Here is a 10223-nt window from a genome sequence, read left to right on the forward strand (position 1 = left end):
TTGAAACGACCCTGCTGTGTCTAAATGATGAAAATAGGAGGACATAAACATAGCAAGGCAGGCCAAAAAAGAGTCTAAAAATACTAGCAAAGGCAATCAAAACTAATAATCAATCTTTCTTCAAAAACAAGAGGAATTGGAAACCTGCCAGAGAATCCACAGGGACACCTAATGAGAAGGACAGAAGATGAGATCAAGAAGAGTGCAGGAGCAGTACAAAAAATAACTATTATTCCCTATTGTTTTAGTATCTAATAAGTATTAAATATTACTGTATTTAAACCATTTGATATCACAATTTAATTTCTCAAAAAATAAAGTACCCAACAATCTATGGGCAATGTAATTCTGATGCAGTAATTATATTGCTGCTATTCTGAATTAGCTAAAAATCTTGAACCAATGACATATTGATTTAACTTAAGATTTAGTTATTACAGACCTTTGCTTTAAGGGACCATGAACATGTATTTCACTTGATCACAAGGGATGAAAACATGTGTCAGGGAGCCTTTTAAAGGGTAAAAATAATTTTTCCTTCAGTAGAAAAGTTCTCCTGTCTTCATTATTTCCCTTGTTCCCTTATTCATATTGTTCTGCTACTTTAGGTGGAGAGAGGCAGACTGATGCACAGGGCTTTAAAAAAGACAAACAGTAATTGAATTAAACTAAAGAAACAGATTTGAGAGCTTCCTTTTTGAAATGTCAGCATCTCAAATTTTGGATTCTATTTCAAAGAAAATTAATCAGAATCAGTTCCCTCCAGATTCAGATTGTAAATAACCTCCCACTCCCTATGGTTACAGGAGTTCAATCGGGTTTCATATCTAGTTTTTTTTTAAAAAGAGAACAATACACCAGCCCCTACACTAGCCCACTCAGCAATCTCCCATTTCATGGGATCGCCTTGCTTTCACCCTCTTGGAAACATCCAAACTCTATAAGTCAAAGGTGTATTTTGAAATCACAGGAAAGCCAGGCTTGAGACATAAAAACATTGCTGCTTTTTCTGCTCTGGGATCCTTGCCAATAGCGATATGCTCCATTTCAAGGTATGCTCAGGTTGAAGTTATAGTTGGTCCATGAGCCTGGAAAGCCTCCCGCTGCTCACTCTGTAGCATCAGCTAGGATCATTGGAACAGACACCTAAGAGCAACAGCTCCCCAGTTGCGTGGTCCAATGAACCACTACCAAACAATCATATAGACAAGTGGACTACCACATGTAGGTAACCAGGCATCTTGATCATGAAACTTCTAATTGAATACACTACAAAGACTAGATGATCTCATGGATAAGCTGAGAACTAGTTAATATGGTCTTATGGGCTGCCAGTGATTCAGGAGAATCAGTAGTTTAAAGACATAAGAGATAATGTACAAAGTGATGTCATCCCTCTTTGTGTTTTAAGACCTGGTTTTCCCAGTCTTTTGAGTAATGTGTATTTTCCCAGTCTATGAGTAATGGCTCCAACATATGCATTGCAACTCCAAGACTTCCATTTCGTACAAGACATTTTTGAGGTGTGTTATTTCATCTAATAAAGGCTTTCAGGCTGCTTATGGGCTGTTGTTTCCTGATGGTATGAAACAACTGCAGTAGCTACATGCACCTGCTGTGGTACCCACTGTAATTTTGCAAGGGGCAGCACTCAGTGAACAAATCTGTAAGCAACAGGAAGCTGCAGAAGCCTTCAAGAGTGATTCTTTAGGCAGCAAAACCAAGGCTTTTGCATCCCTCTCCATTCTGCCTGAAGAGCCAGTAATTCTTGAAGCGACCAGGGACCAAAGACTCTGCAGCTCAAATCACTTCATATGTCCATGTCACTTTTTCCAATCAGTAAGATCACCCTGCAGCTCATGTCCTTGAAGAATTTGCATTTTACAGAAGAAACACCTTAGATGCTACAAAACCCTGAGAGGGTTTTACAACCTTTCCACCCCTGTATACCTTTATGCAACACCACTGCCACAGGTACAGCTCACATGGTCATCCCCTGCCCCTTCAGCTAACACCTCACGTTTGGGTATTATCTGCACTATCAGATCACTCGGCTCCCATGACCTGGTTCCTAGTTTGTCCACCTTACATGGGTGTCAGTTCACCACAGCGAACTATTTTGGAATGAACCAACCCGTTCCTTCCAGGAAGAAACCTAGGTACAGTTCTGGAGGTAATTCTTGGCAGGGAGCACTACTGATAGTCATGATGGGTTGGACCAGAGTACAGTAGGTCACCTTTTTGCTTTGCTTTGTCAGTAGGCTTTGCACTTGCAGTTACCCCCACATGCCTCCATTGTGCATCTCAGGACATGCAACACAACCTTGTGGACTGCAGCAAAGCCCTCTTGTTACTTCTGCATTTACAGAGAAGACCTGGGCCTAATACTGTGCAATTCAGCCACTCCAATCTGTTCTAGAGCCCTAAGTTGGTGGACACAGGACATTTAGCATCACGTGGTCTGATCAGAGATCCCTCCCTAAAGAGGATGCATTTAGTAATAAAGTTACTGTCTCTGTTATCATCTCCTCTTGACTGTCCTTTGGTTACAGCAGGAAATATGAGAGCACGATGTGTGATATTCAGGAAGGTTCATACTGAGTAATTTTAGCTCTGCAGGTCTGCTTGTGGGGTGGTCACCAACAGCAACTAACCAACAATGACCTCAGTGGGAAATGCTTAGATAAGATATGCAAGCTCTGAAGTGTAATATAGGTCATCCTAATTTTGTTGTCTAAAAGAAAAAAATCAGACTATAGACTGGGAAAGTGAAACACAGTGCAGTCAAGGGTCTGGATCTTGACCAAAATGCGTCAAATATGAAGTGTAAAGCAGATTTCTATTTCCATGCTTTAATTTCCAGAGTATTCTTTCTCAGTCAGCCTGTAGTTGCGACCTGATGTTAGAGGAGCACTGGGCTGCACCACCGCTGATTCACGACAGCAGCAAGAACTTGATGAGTAGCTTCCTTCACTTGGTAACAACAGCAGCTCAACGCTGAGACTCATTTGATGTTGGAAGCTAGATGTTTTCACTTTTGCAAGAACAAGAAGGTACTTTCTGCCAGTGAGATCTGGAGCCAAAGGTCAGAATTGGATGAAAAGTGAATTTTAAGTCCCAAAGTTAATTTTGGAATTTTATCTATCTTTACATAGCACATTCAAGCCATGGAGAGCATTGTCTATCTGTTTTACCTGGCCTGATAATATTTTGGTTTGCAAGAGCCCAGCTGCTGATGGGATCCACTTTGTACATATCCATAGCCATATATATTTCACATTAGTGGACCTCTATCCTGCTCAGTCAGGGAGGAAAAAAGGAGGGAGGCTGTTAATGCCATTTGTGTCCATGGGAGTGCTCTGTGTGTCTGTGTAGATCTGTGTGGTGGCCACGTATGTATGTACATCTGTGGTATGTATGTGCATTTTTGTGCGTGTGCCTGCTGGGAATAACATGCTCAACCTCACTACTGGTTGCACCTGGGGGCAAGGAGCTGCAGCAATTTCACCTCTGTTGGGCTGCCAGATTCTGCCCTCCCTAAGAATCTTTTGCAATGTGTCCATTAAATAGTACATTTAAAGATTCAAGCACAAGCAGAGGGCTCTGTCTACTGTCTGATTAGGGAAGACATGAGAGGATGTCGAAGACATGAACAGAGCTTAAAAGCATGTTACATTATTTGAAAACTACTTGTGTGTAAATTCATAATTCAGGTCCTTTCCTAAGAGGAAAAGAAGATGAGCAGAAGCACCAGTGTCCCAGTCTCTCTCTAGTCACCAGTGTAAATCTTAGGAATTTATTAGCACTCCTAGCTGCTGAGTTGCTAAAAATAAGGCCACAATGCAAAAAAAAGGTTCCTTAAATTAGCAAAGAAATGCTTTGAAATATAATTTGTATTTAGCGTTCCTAGAGAACCCTCACATGTAACTGCATAACTGAACATAGGGAGGCCTTATGCTGAAAGCCATGTCTCTGGAGGCAGCTTACCACTAAGTAGGAGCTTTACTTTTTTGTAGCTGAGAAACACATTTGCAGCAATAGCTAGAATAAGAGAATAAGTCTAGGTGTGGCCCAAGTCTGCATTTTATTGTATGTGTCTTTATTTTTAGTAGAAGTGCTTTTAATTATATAAACAAGACTCAAACTCTTCACTTCGTTAGATTAGTAATTGCTCTAATTTTCAGGGTGCCTGCATCTGATAGGAACAAATCATCTCTCAGCAGTGAATACAGTTCAATCAGTGCTGAAAGCAAACGGTTTGGGCCACTGACAACTGAAGGAAAATCTGAAGATCCCTAGAACTGGGCTGTGTCACCTTCCAGTCTACAACCAGTCTGCTTGGGGACTGGTGCTGCTGTGGAAAAGGAGACTGCTAATTCAGAGTCCCCCTGGCAAGAGTCAGACAGTAAAATGGCATCCTGAAACTGAAGGAATAAACCTTGTCACGACAGTGACACCGGCCACTATGTGATTTCCCCATGCTAGTGTGAAAGCCAGATGTGTTTTCATTATAATCCTGGATTACACTGTTGCGTTGCAGCCTTCTGACCCCTGTTCAGGCTGCATAGGAGGAAATAAAAATAGCAGTTCCTGATGGAACACAAGAATGAGTCCTGCCACATAACTCAGGACTCTCCTGCACAGAGGGGAACGAGGCCCTCCAACCACAGTCCAAAGCAGAGCTGGTACGGCGATGATGCTGCAGCTGTAGGATCTTCCCCTGGGTCTCTTGGACAACAGTGCCAAACCACCCTCACAAGATGTGCAGGAATAGCATCATTATAAACAATGATTACAGTTTTCATAATCTGGGGATGATTACCCAGTAATTAAGGACCAATAACGCACAGCTCTCCAAATGACGTCCCCAGCCATCCTGGGACTGCCAGGAATTGGGAGTGTCTGCCATGGGTGTGGCATGAGGTGCACGGACAAGCAATCAGGAAGCAAAGGGAAATTAAATGCAAAGCTGTCACTGGATAGATGTTCCTGCACCAACTAGAGCAGGGCAAATACTGATAAATGCTGAAGACAATGGCTGATAAGGAGACAGATGGGGAAGCGTGCTGAGGAGAGCAAGGAGTGGGACTAGTGTCACATTGGTGGGGATGACCGTAGGCGCATCTCCTGTCAGCAGGCTGGAGTGGGCAGCGGGCAACTGATGTCTCAGGGAGACCAGGAGCCACCTGAAGACATCCTCAGCAAGACCATGACATCTCCAGCCTCCCTTCCCTGTGCCTATGGGGAGGCTGGTTTTCCAGGCAGCAGGCAAAGCTGAAGAGCTTTGAGGCCAGAAGAGGGGAGAAGCACATGTTTTACCATAGCAGTACATGGAGTCAGTAGGTCTCTGTAATTTATCTACTTCTCTGTTACTTATTGCCCCTGAAGGGAGCTGTTGGGCTGCAGGGAGCTGCCAGACTTGATGGGCTAGCTCCTGGTGGCTGAGGAGAGCTGAGGGGACAGAGCCCCATGGAGGTCCTGGGGGAGGGCCAGGTGGGCGGAATCCCCAACAGGGGCCCTGGGCCAGCTGCCATGACTGCTACTGTGGGGAAGTGCCCAGTGGGACCACCAAAAATTTGGGAACACTGGATTTTGCAAGGTGACTTGGGGTGGCCGGGTCACTGAATAGAGCCAAGGAGAGGGTTTGCAAGCCAAGGAGAGGGTGAGGACTAGCTGGTGGAGTGGAAGTTCAGATGCATTTCCCTGCTGTGCAATCTAAAGTCGCTCTTGTGCCTCTGCTAACCAAACCAGCATAATAACCCAGAGGTGCTGTTAACAAAGGTAAAATGCACCTTTCTGGCATCAGTGGGCAAGCAGCATATCATGCCCAACATGAAAATGCTCTGCAAAATCACAGTATGAGAAGCTGAGCCAAGGAGTAAGTAAGATTTGGTTTAACCTATGCTAGGGAGGGAGCTAGGGAGCATGTCAGTGAAAGAGAGTAGGTCTGAGAACTAAGCACACCAAAATTTCCAAAGCTGTGAGTGGGGTAGGAAGCATTACCGCTCAGATGATTTATGCATTTTTATCACTAGTTGATGCACTTTCTCTTAAATATCTCTGGCAGCATATTCAGGCTCTCACAAGACATCCGAGATGTCAGCTACTCTCAGGCAAATGCAGCCCATCATTAATTCATATTCCAGCGCTAAACTCTGCTGGCAGGTTAAAAACATGTCATTATTAGAAAAAACAAAACTGATGTGTAGGCTTGTCTGTACTGCAGTCTACCGAAATGAAAATCATAGTTGAGTCATGCAATTAATGTTTCCATGTGTACATTTCTTCCTGAAGCCTCGCTCTGTACTGTTGGGCCTGCTTAAAAGGACATTTGCTCCTTTCTGGGGCAGGACAGTTCCTCTGCTTTCACTTTTCACAGGTGAGGATTGCTCCCAGCAAATGTGTTTTTTTCAGGCTGATGCTGACTTGGAATTTACATGATGTATTTTGTTGTGGTGCTTGTTTATTAAACCTTCTTGCATAGTCCTTGAATGTTAGTTTTTGTCTTTTGCAGGTGTTGTCCCTCTTCTCTTGCTAGTTAGGAGTTAAGACAGTGGTGTGTCTTAGAGGAGATGGAATAATGTAGCAACTTTTGCTCAGTCTGCTTTGAAACTTCAGTTAATGTTGAACTTGCAGCTTGTCATGATCTATTCTACAGTGTTCCTCTATGCTGCTGAATTGCTGTGGGATGCACTTCTCGGGAGGAGTAAGCAGTGAAATTAACTATATCACTATCATAGAATCATAGAATGCTTTGAGATGGAAGGGACCTTTAAAGGTCATCTAGTCCATCCCCCCTGCAATTGGCAGGAACATCTTCAACGAGATCAGGTTGCTCAGAGCCCCATCTAGCCTGACCTTGAATGTTTCCAAGGATGAGGCATCTACCACCTCCCTGGGCAACCCATTCCAGTGTTTCACCACTCTCATCGTGCAAAATTTTTCCTTATATCTAGTCTAAATCTACCTTCCTTTAGTTTAAAACATTACCCCTTGTCCTGTCACAGCAGGCCTTGCTAAAAAGTCTGTCCCCATCTTTCTTGTAGACCCCCTTTAAGTATTGAAAGGCCGCAATAAGGTCTCCCCGCAGCCTTCTCTTCTCCAGGATGAACAACCCCAGCTTTTTCAGCCTTTCCTCATAGCAGAGGTGTTCCATCCCTCTGATCATTTTTGTGGCCCTCCTGTGGACCCACTCCAACAGGTTCATGTCCTTCTTGTACTGAGGACTCTAGAGCTGGACGCAGGACTCCAGGTGGGGTCTCACCAGAGAACAGTAGAGGGGCAGGATCACCTCCCTCAACCTGCTGGCCATGCTTCTTTTGATGCAGCCCTCATAATATGCTTTTAGTCCCATGAAAGGGCAAATGTAATAACCAGGCCAATTAGTTTCTCTGAAGATTTACAGCACAGCTTTTCTTACTTGCAGCACTTTGAGGGAAGATGGAAAATTCTCTTTCCAACTCACCAGCTCTCTGCAGTCGCTAAAACATGGTCTTAACTTCGGCGTTTCAGCCAGCTTGGATTCTGATGTGCTTTCTTAAGGCTGATTCAAAGTGTCGTTTGGGTAAAAGCTGCATCTGTAATGTTTCACATGCCGCAAAAAAGATGTTGCAAAGATGGTTTCCAAGGGACTTAATGATACTGAGTTGTATTCCAGAGACTGATCTTTTCATCCTGCTGGAGAAGGAGAACTTGCATGTTGGTTAACTGAGCTCTGATGTTTATATACCAAGTCACTGTATCTCTCCTCAACACATGTGGCATTGGTTGAGCTCTTCACTTGCAGCTTCAAACACACTAGGCTTTGAATAGGACCACATACAAGTAATTGCCTTTTCAGCTGGTGTCTCTCTAAAATGGAATTGAAAGGTGGTAGGAGAAACATGGGAAGTTGTTTCTGCTAAGTTTGTATTCAGAAAAATAAGCTGTATCAGACAGTTCTTAATGCACTGCATTATTGCCAGACTGTAGCATTGTCCTCTGAGAGCCAAAATCAAATGTCAGCAGGGCAATCTCCAAGTAGCACAGGGGTGGCCCAGTTCTGAGCCCAATGTGTCTTAGTAGGTTCAGGAGTTGCCTGGTAGGTGTTTCCCTGAGCAGAAAAGAAGACCAATCCTCAGCATTAGAACTTTACAGACTGAAAATCACTCTTTCTATCTAATAATGATGCTTGAGTGGTAAAGTTCACTGGGATGCACTTTGTTCTATTTTTTCATGCAGAGCTCTGGTGCATGATGAGGGCTCTTCAACATTACAGAAGTAAAAAATAATAATAATTAACATTTTATTTTCCTTCTGCCACCCTTTCATGTAACCATGTCTCTACTTGTTATTTTCTCATGCTGTAGGACTTTGTGGTCTGCTGGCCATATTGTTAAAGTTTTCTCCTGGATAAAAAGTTGGATGAAAAAGCAAGCAACATTTTTTGGTGTTTTATGTTTATGCAGATACATAAAGATCTGTGAACTAGAGAGTAACTGCAACAGGGGTATGGGCCACATGCTGAGATCTTGGTGGGAAGGAGGTATACTTTTCAAACACCCAGCTCATTGATCTGGTGTTAGGTTTGCAATTCTCTCTCCTGTTTTAAATTTTGATTAAAATAGCCCGTTTTATAAAACTGTTAGTGTTCCATGAATAAGTGAAAGAGATCTCCTCTGTATGCTATCTAATTCTGCTGATTGTAGATCTGCTCTATACTTTTCAACACTTGTGGCACTGATGGGCTTGTTTTTTTCTGCATTTGGCATCCTTGATTGTCTGCTTTGAAATGCGCAACAGTGATCATCTGAGTTGCCTTTGTCGCTGTCTTAAAGCACTAGCATCCAGCAAGGAAGACTGTTCCACTGTTCTGCTGCTTGTCCTTTGGGAGGATCCAGATTGAAGATGCTTACTGTCCAGAGCTTGTAGTGTGAGCTGCACTTGTGTTTACATGGCAGAAGAAGTGTAGTCGTGAATATGTGATTCTTCAGCACAGCTGAAGTCAGCTCCTGGCTCTGAATGAGCATGACCTGCAGGGGATAAGATGTGGGTCCAGTAGGAGTTTAGTCATTTCATGTGCCTTTAGTCCTTCTGAAAACATGCACTGTATTAAATTACATTTTGAAAATGGCAATCTCCTTTTTTCTTTGAAAGAGGGAGGCAGCATTGGCCACCGAGTCGCCCCTTTCCCATAAGTTTGTGGAAACTGTAGTGCCGTAGGTAAACCACCTGCAGCAGGCCAGCAGCTGCACATCCTCACCTCCCTTCTTGGTGTAGCAGCAGTTTTCCTGCTGCAAATTGCTCCTAACTCATTGGAACTGGGACTTGACTCTTGGGGGACATTGACAGAGTCTTTGAGTTTGAATAACTGCTGAGATCCAGGAAATGGAATAACGATGTCTGTACCAGGCTCATACACGTGATACCTCTTGTGCTAGTATATTTTGATCCTAGAGATATTACCTCCTCTTTGAGTGACTGATGGAACTGAGTCACAACATGATTTGAAGTTGGGAGCTAAGATTTAAGAAAAAATTCCATTTCAGTTGGCTTTCAGTTTTTCAAGCCTCATGACCATAGGCTGCTCTTCTGAAGGCATTCTGCAGTTAAACTCATCTCGTTCAGGGAGTAATCAAAGTGTCAGATGCAGGCTGATATCTCTGTAAGCCTTGTTGGTCTGCCATGCTCATTAGCAACACTTATGCAGTACATCCTAACTTTTTGTGCATTCAAACACTGTTCTGAAAATAGCTAGTTTTACGTAAAATCATCTATTCATGCATGGAAGTGAAGGAGGGAGCAGAAATCGAGGCTCCAGACCTTTGTGTTTCCCTGGAGCTACTCTGTACCACATGAGATTAACTAGCAGACCAGTGTTTTTTACAAAATTTCAACGTAAGATGTTTCAGATGTCCCCTTGTCCAATAGCACAAATTGGCATCAGTTTCTGAAAGAAAGGCAAAATCTAACTGGACAAGGAAGGACATAACAAGGTTGAGAAGATGAGGGACTATTTGTCTGTTACAACTAGAAACATCAGCTAAGACACCTCTTTTTCCTTTGCTCATCCTTCAGGATGAAAAGATTATTCTGAAGACAGAGACTGCTTGTTTTTATCCCAGGGCCAAGCCACTGTCAGAACAATAATGGGACTTGCAGGAGCAGCGTGTGCCAGGCACTTTTTGAGATCAGACTAACTGGAGTTGTTGTCTTGGTGCTAAGTGAATGGAAAAGGTCATTAA

Source organism: Platalea leucorodia (assembly GCF_965183815.1).
Source record: "Platalea leucorodia genome assembly, chromosome: 4".
In the NCBI taxonomy this organism is placed as follows: domain Eukaryota; kingdom Metazoa; phylum Chordata; class Aves; order Pelecaniformes; family Threskiornithidae; genus Platalea; species Platalea leucorodia.